This window comes from Sciurus carolinensis, unplaced genomic scaffold (genome assembly GCF_902686445.1).
Source record: "Sciurus carolinensis unplaced genomic scaffold, mSciCar1.2, whole genome shotgun sequence".
Lineage (NCBI taxonomy): Eukaryota > Metazoa > Chordata > Mammalia > Rodentia > Sciuridae > Sciurus > Sciurus carolinensis.
In genome coordinates this window covers 1538569-1548285 of record NW_025920148.1, presented here as the reverse complement: position 1 = coordinate 1548285, position 9717 = coordinate 1538569, and the positions used below count along the sequence as shown (strand labels likewise).

The following is a 9717-nucleotide window of genomic DNA, read 5'->3' as shown; positions in this document are numbered from 1 at the left end:
TCTCCCTCCTTTGATGTGTGGAGACAGAACACAGAGCCTTGAGCATGCAAGGTAACCATACTCTACCTAATTTTTAGGCATTTTTTCTTGTGAGCTTTCTTGTCATTATAGAGAGAATGGGATAGGTTTTTTAGTGGCTGAGAGTCAAGTCAGGATGTTGTTGAATTTCTTGGAGTTTTCTAGCAAGCAGCCTCCTTCCCACTTCTCTCCCCATTGTGGGGAAACTGCTTGCAGGGCAGAGCCTCAGAGGACATGGGCACCAAAGTCCTGAAGATCCTCAGGGACTAATCCAGATGGAGATGCCAGGGTGGATCCCACTATGGGCTTTCAGGACTGCTGCAATGGGGGTAGAGGTAGTCAGGTTAACCAGTGGGCTTCTGCATCATCATGAAGACTTTCCTCTTTGAAGGCCCCAGATCAGGTTTTCCACATCCTCTGCATAAAGAGCCTTCAACATAGTTATTCTTTTATTGAATTTGCAAGTTTTTGCTTACAATTTGGGTCCCTTTATGAGGTCAAACATCATCAGTGCCAATGGCCAGGTTTCACTTCTTTTGAAGACTGAAATTAAGAACTTTTTCTCTAAAAGATGCCCCTTCCTCTCCTTTTCCACCAGCACTACCCTAGCTTAAAGTATCTGTCTGACAATGAGGACAGTCCCTTCACCAGTCTCCCCAGACTGGGAAAGGCAGATATTCCTCAGTTCTCAACCTCCAAACACAGAAGATGAACTACCTTGCTCTGTGATCATGTTATGAATGGTTAGTTGTGGCCATAGTAGCCTTGGCTTGAATTCAAATCAACTGAATTAACAAACTCACTGCTGTTTTTCTTAAAAGTCTTCAATTAAGCCAACAATGTCATGAAATTTTCCCTTTTTGATATGGAGACACTGAACAGGAGTGTAAGCATCCCACAGCATCTCATGGTGGTATTGTAGGGGAATTCCAGTCTTTGTTCCTCTGTTATTGTGGGGAAAACTCTGTAAGTCACAGTTCACAGGTCTGCAGAAAAGTTTGTTCTTTCCAGTACTGAGGGTGAAAGCACCAGGGATAGACTGTGAGGAAGGAAAGGCAACCAGAGAGACAATGTACCTGGGACGTCTAACTGTAATGCATGTATAAGACTCAAGAAAAGAATCCTGCATTTCCTTGGAAAGCAGATTGTTGCTAAAAGTTTGAGCAACTGACTTCCTTCTACTAGGAAACAACAGAACCCCTGGTTTTCATCATCCAGAGTGCTCAGTCCTTGAACTTTTGTTGTTTGTGTAAGAAATCCCATGAAAACCATGCCAGACATGGGAAATTACATAAGAGGGTTTATTAAGGAAACAGAGTGTCTCCCTGCAGGGTAAAGCAGTTGAATTCCACCAGACTAACAGGGGACAAATAACAGAGAATAATTGCAAGCTGACTGATGAACCAATAGCTAGATAGGATGTGCAAAGACTGACAAGTAGTTGGGAGGTGGGGAAATGGCTGCAATGGAAAGGGTGGGATAGCAGCTTTATACACTACATTACAGTTTGTTTAATTATTGTAAAGTGAAACTGCTGTTTTCTTCTGGTTAAATCTCTGTGTTACTACTAACATGTTAAGGTTGTGTAGTCATCACCATAATCAGAACACAAGTTTTGCTCTTCCAAAACCTTCCTCATGCTGTCTCTTTACCATCACATCTTTCACCAAAACAAGCCTGGCACCTGCCAATCTATTCATCTCCATTGTTTTGTCTTATTGACAATGTCATAGGAACAGAATTTTATAATACCTAACTATTAAGGACTGGCTTCTTTCACTCAGTACATGACTTTGAGATTCTTCCAAATTGTTTCACATATCAATAGTTCACTTCTTTCTACATATTTTTGGGTACTGGGGATTGAACTCAGGGGCGCTCAACCATTGAACCACATCCCCAGTACTATTTTGTATTTTATTTAGAGACAGGGTCTCACTTACTTGCTCAGTGCCTCGCTGTTGCTGAGGCTTTGAACCTCCTGTGTCAGCCTCCAGAGACACTGGGATTACATGGGATTACAGGTGTGGGTAACTATGCCTGGCTCATTCCTTTATTTTTTGCTGAGGGTTCCATTCAATGGAAAATCACCATTTTTCTATTAATCAGTTGAAAGACTTTTGTGTTGATTTTAGTTTGAGGCTACTAGTATTAGAACTGCTATGAACATTCCTGTAGAGGATTTTGTGTGAACATGTCTTTATTTTGCTAAGGTACAGATGTCCAGGAGTGGGCCTTCTGGATCATACAAGTATCCTTAACTTGATAAGAAACCTCTAAATCTTTTCCAGAGTGAATGTACCATTTTGTACTCATACCACCAATGTGTGAAAGTTGCTTGCTACTCTGAACAGCTCATCCTTTGATATTTCTAATGGAAGTGCAGAGGTGTTTCACTGTGATTTTAATTTGCATTTTCCTTCTGTCTGATGATGTGAAACTTCTTAACATGTGCTAATCTGCTGAAATGTCTACTCATGTCTTTTGCCATTTTGTTGTTGCTGTTGCTGTGTGTCATCGCCCGTGGCAACAATTGTGCAGGTATTTATCAGAGGGGCCTGGAAATAAACTATTTTTCCTATATTCACTAATTCATAGAGGAAGAGAGAACCTGAGAGAAAGATAGGCTTTGCTTAGAGGAAGAGAAACTTTGCTTATCAGGAAGAGAGACTTTGCTTAGAGGAAGAGAGACTTTGCTTAGAGTAAGAGAAACTTTGCTTAGAGGAAGAGAGACTTTGCTTAGAGTAAGAGAAACTTTGCTTATCAGGAACAGAGACTTTGCTTAGAGGAAGGGAGACTTTGCTTAGTGGAAGAGAAACTTTGCTTATCAGGAAGAGAGACTTTGCTTAGAGAGAAAGTGAGGCTTCTATGCTTATCAGAGATCTATTTCTTCTTAGTTCTGCTGCTTCCTCTTAAAGGTGCGTCCTGCATCCTGTGGACTAAAGGTGCATCTATCTGAGGTGCTTCTTTTCAGAGGTGCTTTCTATCTTCTTGCCACTTCTTCTTCCTTTCTGTTAATGGCTTCTAATCCACTTCTTTCTGCTAGATGCTGCTGTTCTTGCTGCTGCTCCTTACTGTCATGCCCCCACCCACTGCCCGCTTATATTCCCTCCAGGAGGTGGAGGGCAGGGCCACGCCAGTTGCAATCAGGTAAGGAGCCAGCTGCCCCATCATGGCAAGGGTTAAGATGAGCAGGCCTGGGCAGGTGCTCGGGAACACCTGTGCACGCGTTGTGCGTGTGGACTTAATGGAATAAGGCCAGTGATAAATCACCTGAGTGTGCTTATGTTAACCTCCTCACTGCTGATGTGATCAGGAGCCATTCTGGCTGGCACAGTCCCCAAAATCTGTGTGTTTCCATTTAATTTTTATAGTTCTTTATATATTGTAGTCAAAAGTCCTTTGTTGTATTTGTGCTTTATATATTTTTCTCTAAATTCATAGATTTTTGTTTTCTTAACTAGTTTTTAATTAAAACAATTGTAAAATGAGTCTCAAAAATTTGTAAGAATTTTATTTTATGACTACAATCTTACAATTGCATTAAAAAATTAAATAAGGACTAAATAATTCTTAAGGAGTGTAAGAGGAGGACCTGGGGTGAATGCTTAAGAGTAGGAAGGTCTACTCTTAAGAGAAACCTAAAGAAGAGAAACATTTCTTTCTATGGTGTACTGTCTACTGAAAGGACTCCAGTCCTTGAATCTTCAGTCACAACTAGTACTTGATTTGATGGTCTCAAGTCCGGAAATTCTCCCCTCATTCTAACCTCTCCAAGCCCAGCAGGCAGCCTGTCTGAAAGGGAAGATGATGAGGGGAGGAGGAAAACATGTACCTGCCAGTCAACTTTAAAACATTAAATTCCAAGTTTTCATTTCTGCCAATATTTTAATGAAATTGACACAGGTGTGTTAATATAGTTTGGAAAGTTTATTCTAAAGCTTATTATATAATTTATTATCATTAATAATATTGTTAATATTTTTAAATATCAATGATCATTTGCCTATTACATTTCTCAGAATATTAGAACTCTAAAAACACAAATATTTATTTCAAAATTACATAAGTTCTATATCCGTGGTTCAATGTAAATTTTTTGGTGTTTCATATATGAGATGAGAAGACATAATGGGTTAAGGAAAGCAGGTCTCTGATTTAGTGACTACACATATTGTAAGGGATTTTCCCATGCCACTAAGAAGACCAAAAAGCAAATTAGCAAAAACAAAAAAAGCAAACAGCTTCAGGCTTTCTGGGTGGACAGCATTCTTGGGTGGATCTTCATGGTTCAAACAGCATGCAAGTGAGATTCCACAGTGGACAAATGTGGTGTCTCCAACCCGGCAACTGAAAACTACCCTCTTGACTCCTTGCTGGTCCCTTTCTTTCTTTTTCTCTTTCCCTTGCTCCTTTCTCCTTTTGTGACCTTATTTGGCCTCTGACTTTCTATTCAAACACTCCAAAATGAGCTCCTCCTCTCACCCTATTTTGAGGGGTTTATATTTTCCAGTCTTTTATAACCACGGAAAATTTTTAAAATGGAAGAAAAAATCAAAACTTCTCTGAAGCATGTGGTGAAGAACATCTTAACTAGGTAGGAAGATCTTTAAAGTTATCCAATTTTCTCCACGAAGAGGAAGGAATTACAAAGAACATTTCATGAAATTCTCCAGTGTTGTCTTGAGTGCAGGGCCTGGCAAAAGCAAGGGGAGTCCTGCGATTCTGAGGTGTGCCACTGGAGCTGCTGAGGCTCCTTTCACCTCCGCCTGAGATGAAATCCCCTGGGACACAATCCCTGGGACACACAAATCCCAGCCCAGGTCTCAACTTGGCAGAGTTCAAGTTTTCAATGGATTCTATACATTGGGGTGCAAAATTCTGGGCACCTGCAGCCCCTACTGGCCTCAATAGAGACTAGGAAGCTCAGGATTATTCAGACAAAATGGTAACAGGTAAGAATCCAATGAAACCAACTGAAATGCACCCAACTTGCTTGAACCCAGCACAGGAAATTGAGTCTCATCACCCTGCCACTAAGCTAAGGAAGGAATGGTATTTCATATTTCAAGTAATTTCTATAGAAACAGAAAAATAGCTCCAAATATGAGGAGGAGTTGCGGTAGGAGAAAACCCAGGGTGAAGGATTTGTGGTTAGAAGCCGAAGGTCACCTGAGGACCTTGGGGGGTGGGAGTGTTGCCAGGTTGTTCAACCTCTTGGCTGAGGTTTTGGGACCTCCAAAATCAGTGAGCATGGAGCCAGCAGAATTGCTGAAAACAGGACATCCCAAGTTCAGACACCCAGAATCGATGTGTCCTAATTTCACAGTGGTTGCTGCCTAAGTATGGTCCTCATGTATCTGAATTAGTGAGCTAAGGAACAGGGCAGGGGACAAAGGCTGTGTGGTGCAAAGGACACAGGAAACTGAAATATCTGCTACCCTCAGCTACTTCCTTCCCTAGACAGAAACCCTCCTGACCAGTAAAGCAGGGTGTGGAAGTAGAAACTGTGTCCCACTTACAGAATCAAAGAAAATGGCTTTTATCCCAACTAACTGGAAAGGTCCCACAGAGACTTGAGCTCAGATCACTGGATTCAGAGTCCAGAGTGCTTACCATTACACCATGGAACCACAACAACCTCACCTGCTTCCTTCACTATAGGTTTGCAAATCCTTTCTTCAGCTTCCATTGTACTCTAGAATTCCTTCACCTGGTGCTTTTCCTTGTCAGACAGGATCCAGGTACCTTCACTCTACAAGGGGAGAAGGAGTCGTATCCTCCACTTCTCCACTTCTCTCTTCTCATTCCTTCAGGATTGTACTTCAGAGAATGAAATTAAATCCACTTTGAAATTAAGGACATGAAAGGGTGTTTTAGACCTCTGCCAGACCTATTCGTTCCTCCTAGGTTGCTAGAATTTTCTACCATGGCAAAAATTTCCTGCTCCACCCCCTTAAAAGTTTTCTTTACTCTTCTTGCAATTTTCCTCTTCCCATTGATTTTCCAGAGAGTGATGATGACCTTAAGAAGTGAATTTGGGATTCACTGTGATTTCTTCTTTTCCTCTCCTTTATCCCTGATTCCTTTTTTCACTTATCATCTTATTCCCCATTTCCCTCTTCCTCCACCTCCCTCACTACTATTACTCACTTTTACCTGCTCCTTGGTCTCTATTCAGCACAGATTATCAGAACATTGGGAAGGGTGCCATTTCTTCTAAAGTCAGAACCCTGTGCAAGTCTTTGCTGGGAAGATAGAAAGAGGCAGTCCCAGCTGAGTGACTGAGTATCCCCAGGCAATCCTCCCCTGGTCAACGCGGTCCTTAGGCCAGCACAGAACAAACCCGGAGTTAAGATGATTCAAAAGTGAAGAACCTCGAAACACATGAATGTGTACTTTTTGTAAGTTACTCACATGATACAAGAAAATACATAGAAAAAAATTAAATTCTGCTCCACACAGCTTAAGGCTGACTCACCAAGTCCAGCAAAATTGATCTACCTTGCATAATGCTCCTTTAATACCCCAATTGAGAAATGGCAATAGTTACCCTCATTACACCCTTGTGGCTACATCGGGCATGGAGTACAATGACTGGAGCTGCTAGAGCAGCTGCCAGCTGCCTGGCAGAGAAGTGTTTTATTTCCTCCAACAAAGACTGAGGAAATACAGAAATAAATGGGTATGCTCCTTTCTCCTGGGTACAAGCAGTGTTGAGAAAGTAAAAATCTGGCATCTTAGGATTCAGAATATGAGTCTCCATAGTCATTGACAGGCAGAAGAAAAACTGGCTTACAAGGATCTCTATCCTGCTGCTAGCCTTTCCACATTTAAACTTTCAATTGTATGACCAGTACCTGAGCACAAACCCAACATCAGAGTATTTGGACATTCCAAACTCTTGAGTGGAGACTGAGATCTTGGAGAGGTCCCCTAGTCTGTTCAGTGGGAAATTAGTGATCCAAGAGTAGCATTTTATATATAATTAGCAGTGGTTGTTCTAGGAGAAATGAGTATGAAGGAGCATAATTTAATTTTTTCTATGTATTTTCTTGTATCATGTGAATAACTTACAAAAGGTACACATCATGTGTTCCTTGTGTTTAAAAAGATAAAGGAAGGAAATAAGAAAAAAAGAAAGATGATTCAGATGCCTATTAAAGGTAATAATTGGGGAGGGTAATTTATTTAGGGAGACAGTACTGAGAGGCAGCCAAAGTTCTGATAAGATCCTAGGGAATAAACCTGGAGCTCTACACAGACAACTGGGGCAGAGGAAGGTGATTTGGGTCCTGGATTAAGTAACCTCCTCCTGCAAGTGTCTTTTTCTGGAATCCATCCCTACCCTCTTCTTCTCTAAGTGGATTTCAAAAACACCTTCCCCTTCCTAAGGCTGGTCTGTATTTGTGGAAATACTATTTGATCACATGGGTTAATGATTTCATAATAACTTGACCCTATTTCCCACATTAAGAATGTCCTAGTCACATATACACACAAGGGAGAACTTTGCAGCCTTAAATGTGAGAAGCTTCTCTTGGAACTGGCATGGATATGTTTTTTTAATGTGAGAGGGGAAAAAAGCAAGGTACAAAGGAGTGTGTTAAGGGAAAAGGGGGTTATATAATATTAATTAGATATACTGTTTCTTCAGAAACAATATTTTTCAGAAAATGGAGTGTAGTTTTTTAACTTAAGAGTACATGGGAATGGATATAAGGCATAGAACTAACAAGAACTTTCAGGGCTGGAGTTGTGGCTCAGTGGTAGAGCACTCACCTAGCATGTGCAAGGCAGTGAGTGGATTCTCTTCTCAGCACCACATGAAAAATATGCAAAATGAAGACAATGTATTCCACTATCACTAAGAGTATTTTAAAAAAAATGACTTATAAGTATATCTTAATCTAGTTATTTTTAAAACCACATCAATATTTTATGTATTCAAAGAGAGTGGAAAAGCTAACCTTAAAACAAAAGCAGAACAAATTAACAATATATCAAATAATAATATAACCACATAAAATTTAGTTCAAGTAAATTTAGAAGGCAGTGGTTGTCTTTCTATAGTTGAGCATATCCTGAGGACATCTTGAACTGTATTTACTAGGTTTACTGGTGGCAGAGGAATTGGTATAATAATTCTGGATCTGTTTTGTAAGCCTTACAGGATACAGCAAATCAGGAAGTACTTTGAATTTTCTCTGGAACAAGGTTATCAACTTTGGCAGAGGAGGACAAAACTATTAAATAGGAAAAGTTAGAGAAGAACCCTATTATGTTGGGTTGGAGTAGTAGATAGCTCTATCAATTCATGATACCCACAATTAGAGTCTTGAAGCAATGGTATCCAAGCAGCAGTGAGCATATATAGTGTCCACAGATTGGTTTCTGAATACCATTTCCTACTAAAAGAAAGTCAGATTCCTTGTTTTAAAAAAAGTCTGTGCTTTGGGGTTGTGGAAATAAAATTGCAAAATGAACTTGGAACACTTTCTTGTGCCCAGAGATTAATAGAGACATTTCCTAATGTCACAGATGCCAACTAGAAGTCCCTCTAGTCAAATCAAAGACCACTGGAACATCAAAAATATAACTATAAGCTATTGCAACATGTTGAATAAAAAATTATTCCATATAATATTCATGCTATATACACGTAGTGGAATTCATGTAGTATCCTTACAAAAAAGAGGGAAAATTATTAAATGGATGAATATCAGTTAGATCATGAAAAAAATAATAAGAATGTCTTTGTTCAAGAATCCAAGATTTTAAGAAATGTTCTAGTTTTAATTTATTTTAGAAGCACAGTGATAAACAGGATGCACCTGATCTTTTTATTAACTATGTTTATTTTTATTTTTTATTTTTTGTAGAGCATGGTTTACATGATCATTCATAGTAGTGGCAGTCCAACAGGTTAGTTTTGCTACCCTAGTCCCTCTCTGTAGCCAAAATTTTACTCCTGAGGCATAGTTTCAAGCAATTTTCTGGTTCAACATAATTACTCTGAATTTTTATTTGACAAATTTTATTTATATAGATTTATAGAAGTACTAATTATGGGGTTGGGTTGCAGTTCAGTGGTAGAGTACCTTCCTAGGTGTGAGGCACCAGGTTCAATCCTCAGCACCACATAAAAATAAAATAAAGGTATTGTGTCCATCTACAACTAAAAAGAAATTTTGAAATAGAAGTGCTAATTATGTACATAAATATCCTTGTTAATATATAGGCAATATAACTAGATACTAAAGACTGAGAATTAGCTTCTTTTTGGAAACTTCATAAAGTCTATAGGTTGTAATTTACTGTTTTGTGTGCAAGCAGTATTTTCCTTTCAGTTTTACTAAGATTAAGGATTCAGAATCAGTATTTACCGGGATTTATCTGTTTCATCTAAAACCATAAGTCTCCTTCCTCCCTCCCCAGTCACATTTTTCAATGTTGTAAGTCAATAGGAAGAAACATCTTTTACTACCTATAACAGAGTTTAGGATTCTGTAAGGAATACACCAGGTAAGAGACTATTTCTGTGACAGGTCCTGGCAGGCATCATTTCTATAGATGAAGCATAGCTCTTTTTCCTTCATAGTAAGGTTTTATGCCAAATTAAATAAGACTTGTGCCTTGGTTATGGATATAATATATTTAATTATGTTATTGTTTTAGTTTTCTCTTGCTGTAACTAAA

The 9717-nt window shown here is 39.3% G+C and overlaps 1 non-coding gene across 1 annotated transcript; it reads right to left on the bottom strand.

Moving 5' to 3' along the window:
- Positions 1–5579: 5579 nt before the first annotated feature.
- On the bottom strand, positions 5580–5651 carry Trnaq-cug (transfer RNA glutamine (anticodon CUG)). The gene has a single exon. It is a non-coding gene; the product is annotated as a tRNA-Gln (tRNA).
- Positions 5652–9717: the final 4066 nt, after the last annotated feature.